We start from the raw sequence: 16,806 nt of genomic DNA on the forward strand, positions 1-16,806 counted from the left end.
GGATTCTCAAATGGATTTTTCAGGTTGTTCTCAGAATGGAAGTACATTTTACTTTCCCAAGTGATTCCTACTTCTCTGCTGACCCAGTTCAACATTGCTTCAGCTTCCCTCATATTATTATCTTTCCATTTTCTTTCTCCCTCTCAACCAAATACAATTACCTACCCCCCATCCCAGATATTACTTGTGAATATGTCAATTCTTTCTTACTACTCCACTTTGACTGGTATGACAACATATGTGTATGAACTTGAGGTATGTGTCTGCTGGTTCACCAGGTGGCTGACTAGGAGATACATGCATTCTGAGGGATCAGTGACAAGCTAGATATGCATTTTCTGCTGGACATCTTGTTGTTGCCTCTTGGCAGCTGAGCAAATCAAACAGTACATGATGCTTCTCAGCTGCTGATGGGCCAAACAAATGTTTTTTCAAGTTGCAAGAGACCCACAGCCCACCTGTTGTGAAGGCCGGCTATAAAGGTTGAACATTTCAGCAGGGAAAAGTAGTCAGGAGCTGGAAACAAAGCTGTCAGAAATCTGGAAGGCAAAGAGATTTTTTTTTTTTTTCCTAGATATATTGAATAACTGCCCAAGGAAACATCTGCTACTCAGTTATACCGTTTATGGAAACAAACAACTGACTATTCTAGATCCACAGAAACATAAAAAAGTTCAATAACACTGCACTGACAAAGAGTGGACTTTATTTTTTTAAAAAGAGCTTTTCTGTAAAAGTCATTCTTGGTCTTCAGGCCACTGAGGCTGTTATTTCATTAGGCCACTTTTTTAAAATGTACCTAATTTCCATTTCTTCAACTAATGAAAACTCAGAGAAAAGGTTGTTTTTCAGCCTAGAATTAAACAGCAAGAAGGTTTGTCTACATATATGAAACAGCACCATTGCACAAGAGTGTATCAGCAATCTGACAGAGAGATGGATTTTTTTGTTTGTTTGTTTTTGTTTTTTAAGTCAGGTTTCTTCCTTCAGTTTTCTATTCTTAATATTCCTTCCTTCAGTAAGACAACCACTTTCAGTATCTCTATAGCTTTGGTTGTGACTGCAGTTTTAGAGCACTTCTAGGTAAGAGTAGTGAGCAGAGCTATCAAAGAAGTGTGAAAAAGACAACATAATGGAGCAAAACTGTCACAGTGACCCACTAGGAAGTGATGTCTGCTGTCTTTTTATTGATCTTTCTCTGCATGCCAGAATTTGTCAAACAAATTGATGTACTGGTTAAAATGTATGCATGTGCAGTATTCCATTTTAGAAGCTGAAAGATAGAATGCTTTCTGCACTGCTCTGCTCTTTTGTCTTATGCTCTCAAAAATATATTTTCCAGTCTAGTGGGATGGGTCTGTTAGAATTTTACTGAATATCCCTCAAGGACATTTAATGGAGCCACTTTACTAAATCTATTGCATTAGCCCACCCTATTCTATTTTATTTTTGCTCAGTCTTCCTAAAATATTTGTTTGTTAAACACTGTTCCTGTACGCAGTCATGCACAATTATAATGCTTCATTTTACATCTGATTAGTGCCATGAACTTTAGCAGCATTTTGACTGCAGAGTGTAGCTCCTTGTTTAACGTCAGGGTCATGCACTTATTATTCATCTGTACAGTGCTATGCACTTCAATGAAATTATATACATAATAATAAATAACAACATTAATCTGTGTGCGCCACCTTGAATTTCATTACTTTTGCAGAATGAATATCTGTGCAAATAACTGCTTTATTTTTTATACATTTCAGAAAGTGCTGGGCTCTCTCCCTGCACTCAATATATTTCATTTTATTTTCCCAGAGAAAAATAAACTTTGCTAGCTTTAGCAGCTTAATGTCTTAAAGACATCCTTTCCTGATTTATTTTTTTTTAATTTGTCAAACAATGTTCCATACAGTTCAGATTTTAAACACAGATTGTATGTTAGACATTTACAACATCTTTAGCTGCTTGTTTCTCTTTTATAGTTTACATCTGAATACTCAATGAGGAAGTATTCAATAAAGATTTATTTTGCTTCATATTTCCGTGACCATGAATAAATACTGAAATGATTTTACAATGCATGGAAACCAAACAGTAGTAACTATATTCTCTATCCCTCTGTTTAGGAGTTCAGTGCTTTGGCAGGTTTTCAGCTGAAGCTAATCAATTAAAGACAACATTGATTAACTTAAACAGAAGGTGGTATTGATTGCAGGCAGTAACCCAGAAATAGACAACTGTTTCATAATGTTCATAGGTCATTGTTAGCTACACCTTTAAACTTTAAGCTACATAATAATGTTATTTATTGCCAAAAAGGCAAAGAAAGTGCATAGAGTTAATAAAAAGTTACATATATGTTGCAAAACATTCTTGTAGAGCCCCCTCCTTTAGCACACAAACTTTTTCACACTTTCTTTGAAACTGCTCTTTTGCAATTTACATCTCATTTTATAGATGTGTATGTACAAAGGTGCCAGAAATCAAATAAATATGTTCATGGCTTTTCTACTGAGATAAATGATTAATCAATCAGAGGCTTTCTTCCATCGTGGTACTTTAGTGCACTTTTTAAACAGCTATGTGTAATATTAATGACTAAGCAAGAACAGAGTGAAGCTAGAAAGTTCAGAACAATAAGGATATTAAGTAAAATACAGTGACCAGTAAGACTATAAGACTGTAGAACTGACTTGTTTTATTTTCACTGATTTCTTACTCCCTCCCTGCTCCAATTTCATGATATTTAAAGTTAAGATGATGAGTGCTTACCTAACAGATGTTTCTGATGTTATCCCAGTTGTCTTGCTGCCTATGAATGTTGGGCACCGCAAGCTGCCATCCTAATTAAGTTCCCTTCATCTTCACCTTCAGAAATTAACAGCAACCCAAGCAGGCTAGTAAAATATACATTTCTAACATAGTCGTTTCAGCTGAAATCACATTTTTCCCTTCTTAAGAAAGAACTAAAATGCATTTTTTAAACTAACATGAAAAACTAATATAGAAAATTCAACATAATTTCAGTGAAATAGTGTTGCTATAGACTGTTGTGAAACAAATGAGAACAAAGTGCATTTCTAGTTTATTTACAATTGAATTTAAACCCATCTATTTTAGAGCTAGATTTGCTGTGAGTAAACTTTGTTGTCAGTGTTTGCCTCTGCACAGTGTAGAGGGCTGACCCCTTTTTCCCTTTTTCTCTCTTTACCTTTTTCTTTTTTTTTTTTTTTCTTTTTTTCTTCCCTGAGCCATGTTTACTACTTCTTAGACCAGTGCAGGAAAGTGGCATTATGTCAGCTGTAATGTATGTCATAGAGATTGTTTCTTGGCATTTGGTTTTTAAACTGCCATGGAGATCAAAAAAATTGCCTCTTGTTTGTCTATCATTCGCTTATAAAAGAACTTCTCCTGTCAAAAGTAGCAACTCATTCTTTTATGAATTCATTAAGACCAACAGACTTCAACAGACCTCAACAGACCTCAAAACTTCTAGGTTTAAGATTTTTCTAATAGTCGTTCTTTCCTTGTTGTGACTTTTCATGCAAAGCAAAAATGAGATGACTCTGATGTCAAAATAACAGCAATAATGTTCAGTTCCACTAAAAGGAATGTGCTTTAGAAAGCTACTAGTATGAAAACATCTTAAGACACATTAGAAGAAATCTTTAGACGAGGAGATCCATTTCTTCTTCCTGATAGGTACTGCAGCTTTGGTAGGTAAAAAGAAACATCAAATCCAGATTAGGTTTCAGATTTTGAATTTAAACTACATGAGATTTAAAACAACTATCCTGTTCAGTGTCCCTGTTCGCTGTTAAACTTCACCTGTACTGAAAGAGGATGACAAATTTTTAGCAACGCATGTGGTAGAAGGCTTTTAATGTACCAAGGAAAGTCATCATCAATTTTCCACTTCATTCTTGCTTGGCTGAAACTCTGGAAAGAGATAGTCAGAAGATAAGATACCCTTATCTTAATATTAAATCCTAGGCAGTTTAAAAAATGATGAATCATTCAGATGACTAATGCCATTTGAGATTCCTCAGGGCATCTGAGACATCCACACAGGGTTAATCAGACCTATTAAAGATCCAAGACTTCCTGGAGCAGGAGCCGGAATATACACAGAATTCTCAGGTCATACCAGATGTTCAATCCTGAGCTTTTGGTTTGTTTAGAAAACCTCTAAACATATTATATTCATAACTTTGGTGATATCCAATGCAATTTGTTTACTCCTCATACGTTATTATTGAAATGATATTTATTATTGTGCTATTTTCAAAAGGACTCTTCTTCCAACAATTTTACTGGAAATATATGAACATTCATGGTGTACTTTGTGCCTCCGGTGGCACAGTGGTTAAGGACGCCACTTTGCAACACTGGAGGCCCAGGTTTGAATCCCCCCTGTGGCACAAGTGGTAGAAGTGCCACTCTGCTACACAGGAGGCTCGAATCCCAGGGGTTGGACTCGATGATCTCTAAGGTCCCTTCCAACCCGCACAAGACAGTGATACTGTGATATGTCTTTTTATCTGTTGACTAGTTTGTACAAGGGCTGCTCCAAAAGTAATGCTTCCTATTTTATTAAGTTGATTCACAATGTCAGGGGCAGATGTTGGTTGTGTGGCAAATAGAGATAGAACCTTCCCAACAATATTCCATTAAATTTTGTTGCCATGCAACAGATGGCAGCAGAGGGGCAGTCTGACAGAATGGTGTCCAACATTGAAGTGCTTATGAAGTTAAGAGGTGTCACAGAATTCCTCCATGTGGAAAAAATTGCACCCATTGGCATTCATCGACACTTTCTGAATGTTGATGTAGGCCAAACAGTGGATGTGAGCACAGTGAGGCAGTGGGTGGTGCATTTCAATAGTAGAAAAAGGAATGTGAAAGACAAGCCACATTAAAGACATCCGTACACAGCTGTCACACCATGAAATAAAATGCATCTTGATCAGCTCATCAGCACAAATCAGCAGATTACAAGCAGAGAACTGTATTTGGAGCTAAATATTGGCTTCAATTTGTTGGAAATTATGGTGGCCACATTGGAATATCACAAAGTTTATTTCAGGTGAGTCCCACAAATGCTTACACATGAAAAGAATGAAGACTGTATGCAAATCTGTAAGGACCTTCTGAACCAACACAACGCTGAAGGGGACAATTTCCTGGATCACATCATTACCAGTGATGTGTCACCACTATGAGCCAGAGTCAAAATGGCAGTCTATGGAGTGGCAACATGTGAATTCCCCATTGAAGAAAACATTCAAGAATCAACCATCAACAGGTTAAGTGATGTGCATGGTCTTTTGGAATATGATAGAGGCGGCCCTTCTGGATTTCCAGAGACTTACACAATGGTAAGTTGACTTACCATCAACTCTGACTGATGCATCACTATGTTGGCTGAGCTAAAGGCTCAGACTTCCTATGTCATGCCAGAGGAAGACACCCAATCTCTTGGAACATGATAACACCGGGTCCCATGCCAGTTTGAAGGCTGTGGAACACATTGCCAGTCTTGACTGAATTGTTGACCTGTACACCCATTGTATAGTCGAGATCTGGTGCCTTCTGACTTCTATCTTTACAGACCAGTGGAAGGTGGACTGCATGGACAACATTTGCCTAGTAACGGTACTATCATAGTAGCTGTGAGAAGTGGGTCACCTCTGCTGGTGTAGACTTTTATGAGTGTGGCATGCAGGCTCTGGTTCATTGCTGGTGAAAATGCATGGCTATGTTGAAAGATAGCATCTTGTGAATTTTCTCCATAAAATAGTGTTATTGTGCACTTCGTAGCTGTTACAGAAGTGAATTGGAGGCATTACTTTTTGAGCAACCTACATAAAATAGGAGGCATTACTTTCAAAGCAGCCATCATGTAATGTTTCTACATGGATACATGTTCCAGTGAACAGAATTTTGTTTTCTTTTCAATAATAATTGCAGTTTACAGATTTGTGGTCCGTCTCCAATAAATTGTTTTTAGCTATGTCAGAAGTAACTGGAAAGATATTGGAAATGTCATCTTTGTAAAATCTGAGCAACTTTGCAGTGTTTAATGGATTCAGTCTTCACATAAGAAAATATTTCTGTGATGCAGAACAGAGCAATTGTGGAGTGGCTAAGGATCTTGATCGTAGCTATGTCAGAAATGTGTGGTAGGGCAGAGACTGAATTAAAGTATTGCATGAGCTTAAATTTTCATTCTGCCTTTCATTTTTTTGCCTTCCCTTTTATATGTTCCTTTATACTATGTCACTATATGGGCATATACAAAACTAGAATGAATTTACCAGCTTGAATATTAGTCATAGAATTTATGTTCCATGAATTCATGGTAACAGAATTCAAGTAACGTGTAATTCATTCTTGTTCTCCACATTCTCAGACCAATCTCTGGACTCTGAATATCAGAGTAATGACACAGTACATGTGATATAAGTCTTTTCACATCTCTTCCTTGTGAGTCATAGCTTTGAAGTGCAATGACAACATATGTTGCCTAGCATTATTATTTTTTTTTTAATTTGATATAATTACCCCTTACATATCCATCTAGACCTGTGTGTTCTGTTGTCAGCAAAAAGACCTGATATAAACTCTAGATTCTGTTATTTCTAACTAAGTATATGTAACCAGTTTAGTTAAATAATGTTAAGAATTATATTTAAACTATTTGAAGCTAAAGTAAAGCAATGAAGATAGGTTATTTATCAAGGTTCTGCCAGATCCCTAACCACAAACTTCTGCTGAATTTCTTTCTTCAACTTCCTGCTTTTCAGACAGGCCCAATACACTGCTATACTCCATACACAGAAGTGAAGATAAATAGTATCAGCTTTCTGTATGTCAGGAGCAAAGGACTAAACATGCATGCGTTAATACATGCTTTCCTTTTGAAGTTTTGGTCACTAAGATATAACATTTAATTAAAATTGAGTCCTCAGATACAAAGCTGTCTTCTAATATGCTATGACAACAACAAAGGAGTTTTCAGTTATTTATGCATATTCAGTTTTCAGTTACTTTCTTAGATAAGATAAATACCTCTAACATAGTAATGGTGCAGTAATATTAATTAAATCTTTTGATGTGGTCATCCACACCCATCCTATATGACCTACTGTATTCTTGAACTTACCGTCCCCATTCCTGACCAGTTAAATCAAAAATTAGTAAAGAAATATAGCTAAGTAATGTCATTTCCCATAATGCTTCACACAAATGTTTTGAGTGAGGTGATGACTATGGTATGTTAATGACTGAGATGGCAAATGACTTCTTCGAATGATGTAGGAAGTTAACATGTGTTCTTGATCGCAGTCCTGATTTAGTTACCGTTCCGGATCTTGGGTCTTGCTGTCAGACTCTTGTACAAATTCAGATTTCAAGCCTGAAGGGTTGTAATGAGTTCGTTAGATGAACGTAGTATGAGAGTCTTCTTAACTGTGGAGAGAAATAGGAGGAAAAAAAAAAACAAACTAGCTAACTGAAACGAACAAACAAAACACTAATGACAAAATCTGTAAGGATCTCCACTTTGAGAGCTTTTGATAAAAAGTGCAATGTGAAGGGTAAGGCAAAGCCTTTCAACTGCTGTGTTTCCAGTTGTTAAAAGGGAAGAACCAGTGAAAGAATTAAGAACAAATGACAATTCAAAAGAGAAGTCTAGGAAATATTTTTGCCATACCATTTTGTTTATACAATTTAGACAGAAATAAGCTGTAGCATTCAAGATATAAGGAGAAACAGAATATGAATTTGTAGCTAGTGAGGACAGAAAGTGAATGGCAGAGACTTTTTTATGAGAAGAATTTTAGACACTAGGTTGTAATGAAGTGTCAGAAATAGCAGACAAACAGGATGCTTTGATTTTGAACTTCAACTTGCAGACCAGATGAAAAGAGCAAATGATTGGAACTAAGAGTTATACTGACGAATAGGAGGAGGATTCTGAAGGGGTGCAGGATTACCAGCTCTGCTTTCCCAACCATGGATAGTCATAGGACCTAAGCATTCATACAAAGAGTCAGGAAAGGAGGAAGAGGATTAAGAGGAAATAGAGTAGATCTGAAGTACAAAAAACCTATGTCAATTTTCAACAGAAATATAGTAGCTGAATTTCTGTTTGTGGATTTGGTTACTGAGATATGAAGCTCAGAGAGAGACACAATGGGTGGAAGATCTCAGCCATGAGAAACTAAAACGGCAAGTTGAAGCAGAAACCAAAAAGATCAAACAGAATGAGATTAGTCAGGTGGATGGAAAATAAGATCCTGACAAAGAAAGAAGAGTGTCTGAATATCAAAAGCTTTTTTCAAAGGCTAGACTAGAAAAGCCTAGGAAGACCATGGAGTTGTAAGACATGGATAGTTGCAAGATTTGACTAGAAAGAAGTCACTGAAGACAGCCATATTTAACAAATGTCTGCAAACAAACTGACTGCCAACAAAACTGATGGTCAAGGGAGAAGATGCTCCCCACTATTTTGGAAGTGTTATGGATATTTAACCATGTGTTTAATGGGCACATACATAACTACCAAACTAAAAACAGTAGTAGTTTATCCACGTTGTTAAAGAGTAAATGACTCTTCATTCAAATAGGACAGTTTTAAGGGTTTGAATTTCAAGTCAAACACCTTCCTTATATTTTCTTGAAGACAGGATATACTTAGACAGAATTACTCACTAAACTGTGACTTCTAGAAATTTCTTTGGTTTTCATTTTTGCTTAACTTCTGTGATAGACAGAATTTTCTTACTGACAATAATCCCACAATAAATAAATAAATAAATAAATAAATGAAAAAATGTGGAGATTCTCTCATCTTCATAAATTTAATGAAAAAAAATCTCAATTTGAGTCAGGTGTGGCAGATTTGCTACCTAACTGTAAGAAGAAATAACTTAAATCACTGCAATTTAATATCAGACTTGAGGTAAAACATATGCACACAAGAAAACTTTGGCAGGGATTTGCCATCAGTTATAATGTGGTAGACTGCTGGAACGCAAATCACTGATGGTTTAAGTTCTTGTATTGAGCGTGCCACATAATGTTACTTTTAATTCTGCAACAAGCTACAGAATATTAAGTATAGATGTTCTTAGCCTTCTAAAGGTCTCTTTATGTGAAAAGTGCCAAGTGATTTGTTCTGCTCTAAGTGTTAAGAATAAGAGCAACAGAAAATTTACCCCTATATACTTTGTCCAACACATGCATGTGTATTCACTTCATGTAAAAAGATTTCTGCTATTGTATTTGGAGAGGATGTCATAAACTCTTTTGATAGAGTAATCTTTTGCTGTAGAAGCTTAAGTTACAGTATACATACAATATTCATTGGATATTACATATCATAAAATATTATTTAAATAAATAAATATATTGAAATCAAAGTAGCTTGGTAATATTTATTATTTTCTGTTTTGTTAGGAAGAAAACAGTTAAGACATATTTAATGTCCTGTGAAAGCTCAGTAGGTTTTAGATAAAAGAATGAGGTTCACAATTTGCTTTTCTTTAAACCTACATTAAAAAAATAAAAATAATAGAAATAAATGCTGCTACCATACAAACTACAAAGGTGGAAAAATGCTGTATCTAGCATTGTTCTACCTCCTGTGGCTAGGGACAGAATGCAGACATGCCACAATAATGTTTTTTATTTCTACTGTTCAAACCATATTAATGAGAACATCATTTTGGAGAACTAATTATTTCTATTTGTCTTGTGTCACACTTTCTAATTCCCCTATATTAGCACAGCCAAAGCAAATTAATTGCTTTTCCAGCAGTTGAACCTTGTCCAAGAATGAGCTCACATTCCCTTCCAGTTTTGCAGTTTCTAGGAGTGCATTGTGTCAAAAATTTCTCTTGATACTAAACACAGCCCAGAGAATATCTTTACAGATTTCTGTTGCTGCTCACTTGATGAAATTTATAAGTTTAAGTGACCCACTAGGAAAGATAAAGTTCTTAGCTGCAAGATTATACATCAAAACAGTTAAAGTGAAATTAAAATTAAATGAATGAATCTCACTGAAGCAAAAAAAGCAGTAATTAATGGTTCCCTTAATTGTCTTCATAAAATATTTGCATGGGTCTAATTTGCATAATTTGCATGTATTAATTAATCTTTCAAAGGAATTTTGTGCTGAGAGAAGCCAAAAAATCTCTTTGTTTTATTTAACATCTAATGAAATATTTATCTTCGTTAATGAACTTCTCATCTTCATTAAAATAAAAATTGCACAAGTTTGTATGTTTTAAATGTTTTTATAATTGAAGTATTCAAAAAACCTCTTCAGACCTACAGTATCTGAAAAATAAATACATTATTACACATTCTGCATCATTTTAACATTGGGAACATTTAAAATTTCAAAAATCTCGATCATTTTACAAAAAGATTTCAAAGAGTTTTAAATTACTTCAATTACCTGTTAATATCTGTGAGGTTTTTTTTTATTTACCAGTAGAGACAAGAAGGTAAACCATTTGGCGCTCCTATCGTTGTCACCCTGTGCTAGATAACAGCTTTCATTGAACCAATTTTAGACATAGAAAAAAAAGAGACAAATAATGCAGGAGTTTATACATGATATGTGGCCAGCTTATGCTGTACTAGACTAACAGTTGAGGAAAAACAGTTTGTGAGTTACTGTCTGACACTTAATGACTGAGGAATGGAATAAGACTGATGACAGTAACAAAGGACAGTAGTTGCAGAGGACGTAGTTAGATGACAGTTTGCAGATATCAGCTATTCTGAGAGTGTCCAAAATAGCTAGCTATTCAGAAAGAGAGTATGCAGTGGAAAAAAAAAAAAAAAAAAAAAAAAAAGATGTAAAGAAACAAAATACATTGCAGAAACAAACAAACAAATGAAAAAAAAAAAACAAAAAACCTGATGTATCAGTTACTTATTATTGTTGGGAATTGTATCTGTGGAGAAAGAATATTAAAGTAGGGTTAAAAGAAGATCTACACAAAATTTTAACACTTTACAGAATTGGATATGTGAAAATGAATTTCTCCTTTTTCTTTTTTTTTCCAAGGATAAATAAGTACAATATTATTGGAGTAATAAAAGCATACTTGAAGTAGGGAAATGTTTGGGGATTTAGAATACATAGAAATTATATTTACACAATAAAACTGCACAGTGGGATTTGTATTCATTTTCAGTATGCCTGCATATGCTTAAATACTTGCAGAGAGAGTTTATAAACACATTAATGTTTTTGAATTAATTTTAGATGTGCAATACCTTTGAAAGCCAACCCAGTAGAGATGGAAAAGTAGGAGCTGTTTAAGCATGCTATACACAACAGTACCAACTGTACAAAAGAAGTAAAGAAAAAGGAGGTTTAAGTTACTGAAACTGTATAAAACTCATGTTTTGCTGCATTATCCTAGCTTTTTTCAACTGATAAGATACATGGAATTTTGCAGGTGCCATAAAAGCAGTATAGATATTGCTATGTATCATGAAGGTATGAAACTTGTGGAATAGCTTCTGAGGCAATGCAACTATCTATAAAATATACAAGCAATATCAGTGGGAGGAATATGTTTCACATTTGTGGAGTAGGCGACTTTATCTAAGCTTGTTGGCTGGACTCCTGTTAGAGTCAGTGAAGAGTAGTAGACATATTTCTGCCTTTGAATTAAATGAATCATGCCTTACAAGTCACTTCCTTGCATATAATGGGAATCTAAAAAAGAATCTCAGGTGTAGCTGTCTGTATTGCAGGAGTTGGAAGTTACTGTGATGAACCTCCTCAGTTATTTATTTTCCTTTTTGTTTGCCTTAGAATGTCAGCATTGCTTGTGACAGTAAACAGACCATAAGCAGATGAATTTCAGTAAGTTTTTGTAACCAGTGTTGAAAGTGAGTAATTGTGCATCACTTCTGGAATAATACCAGTGCCTAACAATTTCTCATCTCCTTGATGTAATTCTGTAATGTTACAATATTTCTGACTACATTTCTGAAAGTTTAGTATAAAGTAAGAATTCCAAATGAAGAGAGGATAAATCCAATTCTACATTAACCCTAAAGATTCTCAGCATTTATTTCAATTTGGTGCTACCAGTGCATGAAGCAAAAATTAAAAGAAGTATTCCAAACCTCCAGAAATAAGAGCAAAAGTAGATGTAATTTCAGAAGTAGAAAAAAAGAAAGCAGAAGACATCACATAGAATTCTAGATAAGAATGTGGTATCATATACGCATTTTTTTACTGTAACACTGCTACTATATCCTTACAAATTTGTAATGGAAAACTAGGCAGTGTGTCTTCATTTAAATATAATTTTGCTTGCAAACAAGGCATGGGTTGGTTGGATGAAGTTGAGTGACTTGATGAAACATAGAAGTCTACAGTGTAGACATGTAAACTTGTGCTTATCACCCTCAATCCTCTGTGTAGGGTGTGGAGAGAAACATCTGCAATAGAATTCATTTCTTCATAAAGTGGCTATCTATAAATAATAACTTATTTTTAGTTGTTGCTGTTTGTTTGCTTTTTCCTGCTTTTGGATTTTTGTACTTTTTTTTCTGTACCACAAATTTCTTCTTTAGTTGGGACTGTAATTTTAGCTCAACATAATCTAAGTGGAAAGGATAAGGGTAGCATTGGCAAACTCATGAGAAGCATACGCTGAGAAATCACTGTATACTCCTGTCACATTTTGCAGCAAGAAATAATTAAGTGGATAATGTTTTCAGAATGAAAATGACAACATTTGTTTGGGTTGCTTATTTGGTTTAAGAGCAGTGTTTTGCTGTTTAATTATTTGGTAGAGGAACAGCTCATTTTTTGTGCTTCAGTGAAGTTTCAACCAATGCCTTAAGCCCAAAACAAATCTGTATGCAGTCTTTATGCACTGATTTCTTTCTGACAACACAAATGCTTTGGTATCCTATAATGGTGTTGTGAAATTTAATTAATTTTGGTTAACTGTTCTGGATCTTGAGTGGAAGGCACAGTTGAAATTCAGTTGTATTGTTAACTTTGGCTTTTATGTTTTCATTGGTGACTGGAGTCTCAAGGATTAAAAAAAAAAGTGGCAAAAATGTGATTCAAGAAAGATTAACTTACAACTAACATAAACTAATCAGTCTCAAATCTAGCAAATGAAGATAAAGAAACAAATATTTTATTGGATCTAGTAAAGTAATAATTGATAGCCATAAATGTAAGTAAAGACAACTGCATTGTCATTGAAGATATGTTAATTTGAACTAATTGAGGAGCTCAGAATTTAATTTTATGGTGGCTAATATTTTACTTTTCATAATTTGTTTTTGCCAGTATGATGAAAACTAAGAGCAACAGCGAGAGTACAGCACAAGATACTTATTTTTATGTCCTCCAGTGATAGGAAATATTAAAATAAAGTCTTAATATACTTGTTATGTTGCCTCATTGCAAAGAAGCAGAACAACTACTATACCATAACTATTTTAGTTATAAAAACAATGCTTTTTATCTGTAGTTATTTTTGTTTTAACAAAATTAAGACTGATAGCATAAAATAATTTGGCTTTGTAGAATTCAAGCATTCAGCTTTCCAGTGGATTTGACTTGGAACATAACCCATCTCTGTTAGATATCTCAAGTTCACATAAAAGGAGAATAGAATAGAAAAGAAATAAATCAACTAAGAACAGAAAGTAAAAAGGCAGTGGAACTAAAATTAATACATTTGGAAGTAATACTTAGGCAGCATCTTGTTCCATCAATAGCTGAAAGCTGCTGTCCGCATATATCTGTAATAGGTGATCTTCCAGAGAACAGCCAGCGGACTCTTAAGGAGGAAAATCTTTCCTACAAGATAGACTACCAGCTTTAAAAAAAAATCTCTAGCATTTCAACCCTTCACAAGAAGTATTTTAGTCATTGTAAAGTTCCAGAACAACATCATGAGAGACAGCAGCACATATAATATCAATGTAGTGTCATTTTATGAGAAATACAAAATAAATACAAAATGTCTATCAGTTATAATAAAATGAAAAAAAAAACCCAAAAAAAAAACCCAACAACCTATTATATCCTTCTCAGACTTTTTTTTTTTTTTTTTTTTTTTTTAAGTTATGCAACAGAACCTTTAATTAGGAAAACAGTGGTGGTATAAGTATATTTATCACAGATGTTGGAAAGGATAGATCACAAAGTGCTGTAGCTGGTGTTGGAAACAAAGCGTTACAAAGTCAGGACCAAGAAATTTGCTGTGCTAGTTTATGTGCATGAAATTATAATAGAGAATGTTAAAAATGTACAATGCTATATTAGATAATTCAAGTTTTGACTTGTTTATTTAGTCTCTGTTGATTCTGCAAGTTTTGCTTATGATAAACTGTTGGTGCCACCCTTGCATTAAAAGACATGTATTTTTCATGATATTGTTTTGCACTGCAATATGCTGGCTACAATCTTTTCAAGTAATCAAATTATATTGAATACAAACATAAAATAAAAAACAGCAATAATTTACACTCATTTTTAGCTTTACAATGTGACTCAAAGTTATATACTAAGTCATTGAAGAGAGTACTGTATGTTTATACATTGATGAATTGAAAATAAAAATATTGTGGTTGGATCACACTACTTGGCTTCATGGGCAGTATTGGAAGCATCATAAAAGCAGTATAATTGACTAGAGAATCAGTTCCATTTTCAACCTTATCATCACATTTGTTATGACTATCACAGTTACTATCACAGCAGTAACTATGCCATCGTAAGCAATCCAGTTCCCAGTGCTAAAATACTGAAATGATAAAGCACTAATAAAACCTGCAAAAATCAGTTCTATTCCAGTTCCAAATAGGCAGTAGTTCCAGAGTTTGATCTTAAACATTCAGTACATGGAAGCATCCTGGTTTTAGGAACCAAAAGCTAAGTTTTCCCTTTAGAGTTTTCCATATTCTTACAAAGCCTGCAACTCTCTTGGATTTTCCAGCTAAAATTAACTGGACCAGATTTTCAGTAAGTGTATTCAGGATATTCTTGTTTCTTGCCTCAATTCCTACTTAAATGGTATAGCATTATAGATAGGACTAGGTGGGATTTGAAGCCTGCAATTTAAAGGAATTGTATCACAACTGTAAACTTAAAGACCATGCATATACTCTTCTCATCTTACAAGGTTACAACAGAACCCAGTTCCTACAGTAGAAAACAGAGCTGTTTTGTGTCTACCTAGTACTTAATGTATTTACAAAGAATGTTCAGAGCTTTTTTTCCTATGATAAGCTTATAAATGGAATTTTGTTTTCATGCTGCGAACTCACTTCATTGCATCATACTGGTCTGAAATTATTCCTTTTTCAGTTCACCTTGAGCATGTGTGCCCAGCTTCCTAAACACTGTTCCAGGAGAGCTACTGTAAAGTGCTATGTGTGACCTCATTAATATATTGCTATTGAAAATTGGCAGTAGAAGTGCAAAAGTAAGAAGAAAGAAAAAGCAACTATGAATCATCATTTTCATTTCCTCTGTTTTGACAAAATCCAATTTTCTTGCTTGGAAGCAAGAAAATTTTACACTTCAGATGTTCTGCATAGGTCAGTTCTTCTAAATCCAAGATAGTCTCCTGTTTCCAGAGTCACTGGTTAAGATGGCTCTGGGGTTTAATTTAGCCAGTTTCTTTTCACTTGCTTAGTTTTTTATGATTGACTGTGGTGCTAAGTTCTCTCTGGGAGCTCACGGTGCTTCCATATGGTCTGGGATTTCTATAGAGAGGTGCATCCAGGACACTGTCATGACATGGTGCTTTTTCTAAGGAATCTCTATTGGCAAAGACACAGAGGGGTGCCAGATTCAAACCACCTGGCCCTAAGGCTAATTTACTTTTTTCCTGGGGGAAGAGTAATAATTTTGAAGTATCTGTGTGAAATTGTGTTACCACTGAGAGAGAATGGGAATGGTTGCCTTGTCACCAGAGTGCTTAAATGCATCTATGAAGATAAGACTGAAGTTTGCAGTCAGGGAAATTACTGTGAATTATGAATTGAAAACCAGTTTACCTGATCCAGAATTAGTATTTGTCAGAGAAACAGAGTTCTCCTCTGGTTCAAATAGCTAGTATTTTTCAATTTTTACAAGACTAAAAGAATTTTGCTTAAGTATTGCTTGATGGCTTAAGTTAAATTCCATATACAGCTTGAAGCTTGAAGCTTTCATCATACCTCATGTTTGTAGCTGTGTTGCTCACACTAAGACACAGGAACTTAATTAAGATGTACTCATATTTCTATTTATCAGTAAAGATTATATATGAGTTTAGTCAACTGCTCATTACTTAGGTCGGGACTTCTGGTTTTCTATCACTTTCAAATCTTGTTCTCAGCTGACTTGCTTGGTGCCATTGACTACCATCAGCTTTCTTTCATACAAAATACCTAAAAGCAGCGAGCCTTTGTTACATATGTTTTGACATCCCATACATCCTTAATAGATTTTCCATAAGCTTGCCACTGTGTTCTTTATATTTTACAATTCCATTCCTTCATGTTCTACATTTGACTATTTCTTCATGGTTTGCACTGGGCTCTAATTCTGTTTTAGGACACATATGAGTTCCTGGATATTAAAGAGAAATGGGGTGTTAATGTGATATTGATATTGGAATGGAATTCCACACATAACATAATTGATGTATGCAGGGTAAAGTAAGTAGTAAAGCTAAATGATTTCTTTAAATAGCTTCTACTTTCCATTGAAATGGGGAATAACCTTTGCAGCATTTGAAATGACATCTCAGT

General features: G+C 34.6%; 1 protein-coding gene across 7 annotated transcripts in view; it reads left to right on the forward strand.

Annotated features, from left to right (window-relative positions):
• DACH1 (dachshund family transcription factor 1) overlaps window positions 1-16,806 on the forward strand; it is a 351,137-nt gene that overhangs the window by 321,420 nt on the left and 12,911 nt on the right. Inside the window, exon 13 of one of the 7 annotated variants that reach the window (XM_032442065.1) lies at window positions 575-1,858. The exons of the other annotated variants lie outside the window; for them this stretch is intronic. The gene's annotated coding sequence lies outside the window, so the exon portion shown is untranslated. Of the gene's footprint in view, window positions 1-574; window positions 1,859-16,806 lie in introns of those variants that run through there. 7 annotated transcript variants of the gene reach the window in all.

This window comes from Coturnix japonica, chromosome 1 (genome assembly GCF_001577835.2).
Source record: "Coturnix japonica isolate 7356 chromosome 1, Coturnix japonica 2.1, whole genome shotgun sequence".
In the NCBI taxonomy this organism is placed as follows: Eukaryota; Metazoa; Chordata; class Aves; order Galliformes; family Phasianidae; genus Coturnix; species Coturnix japonica.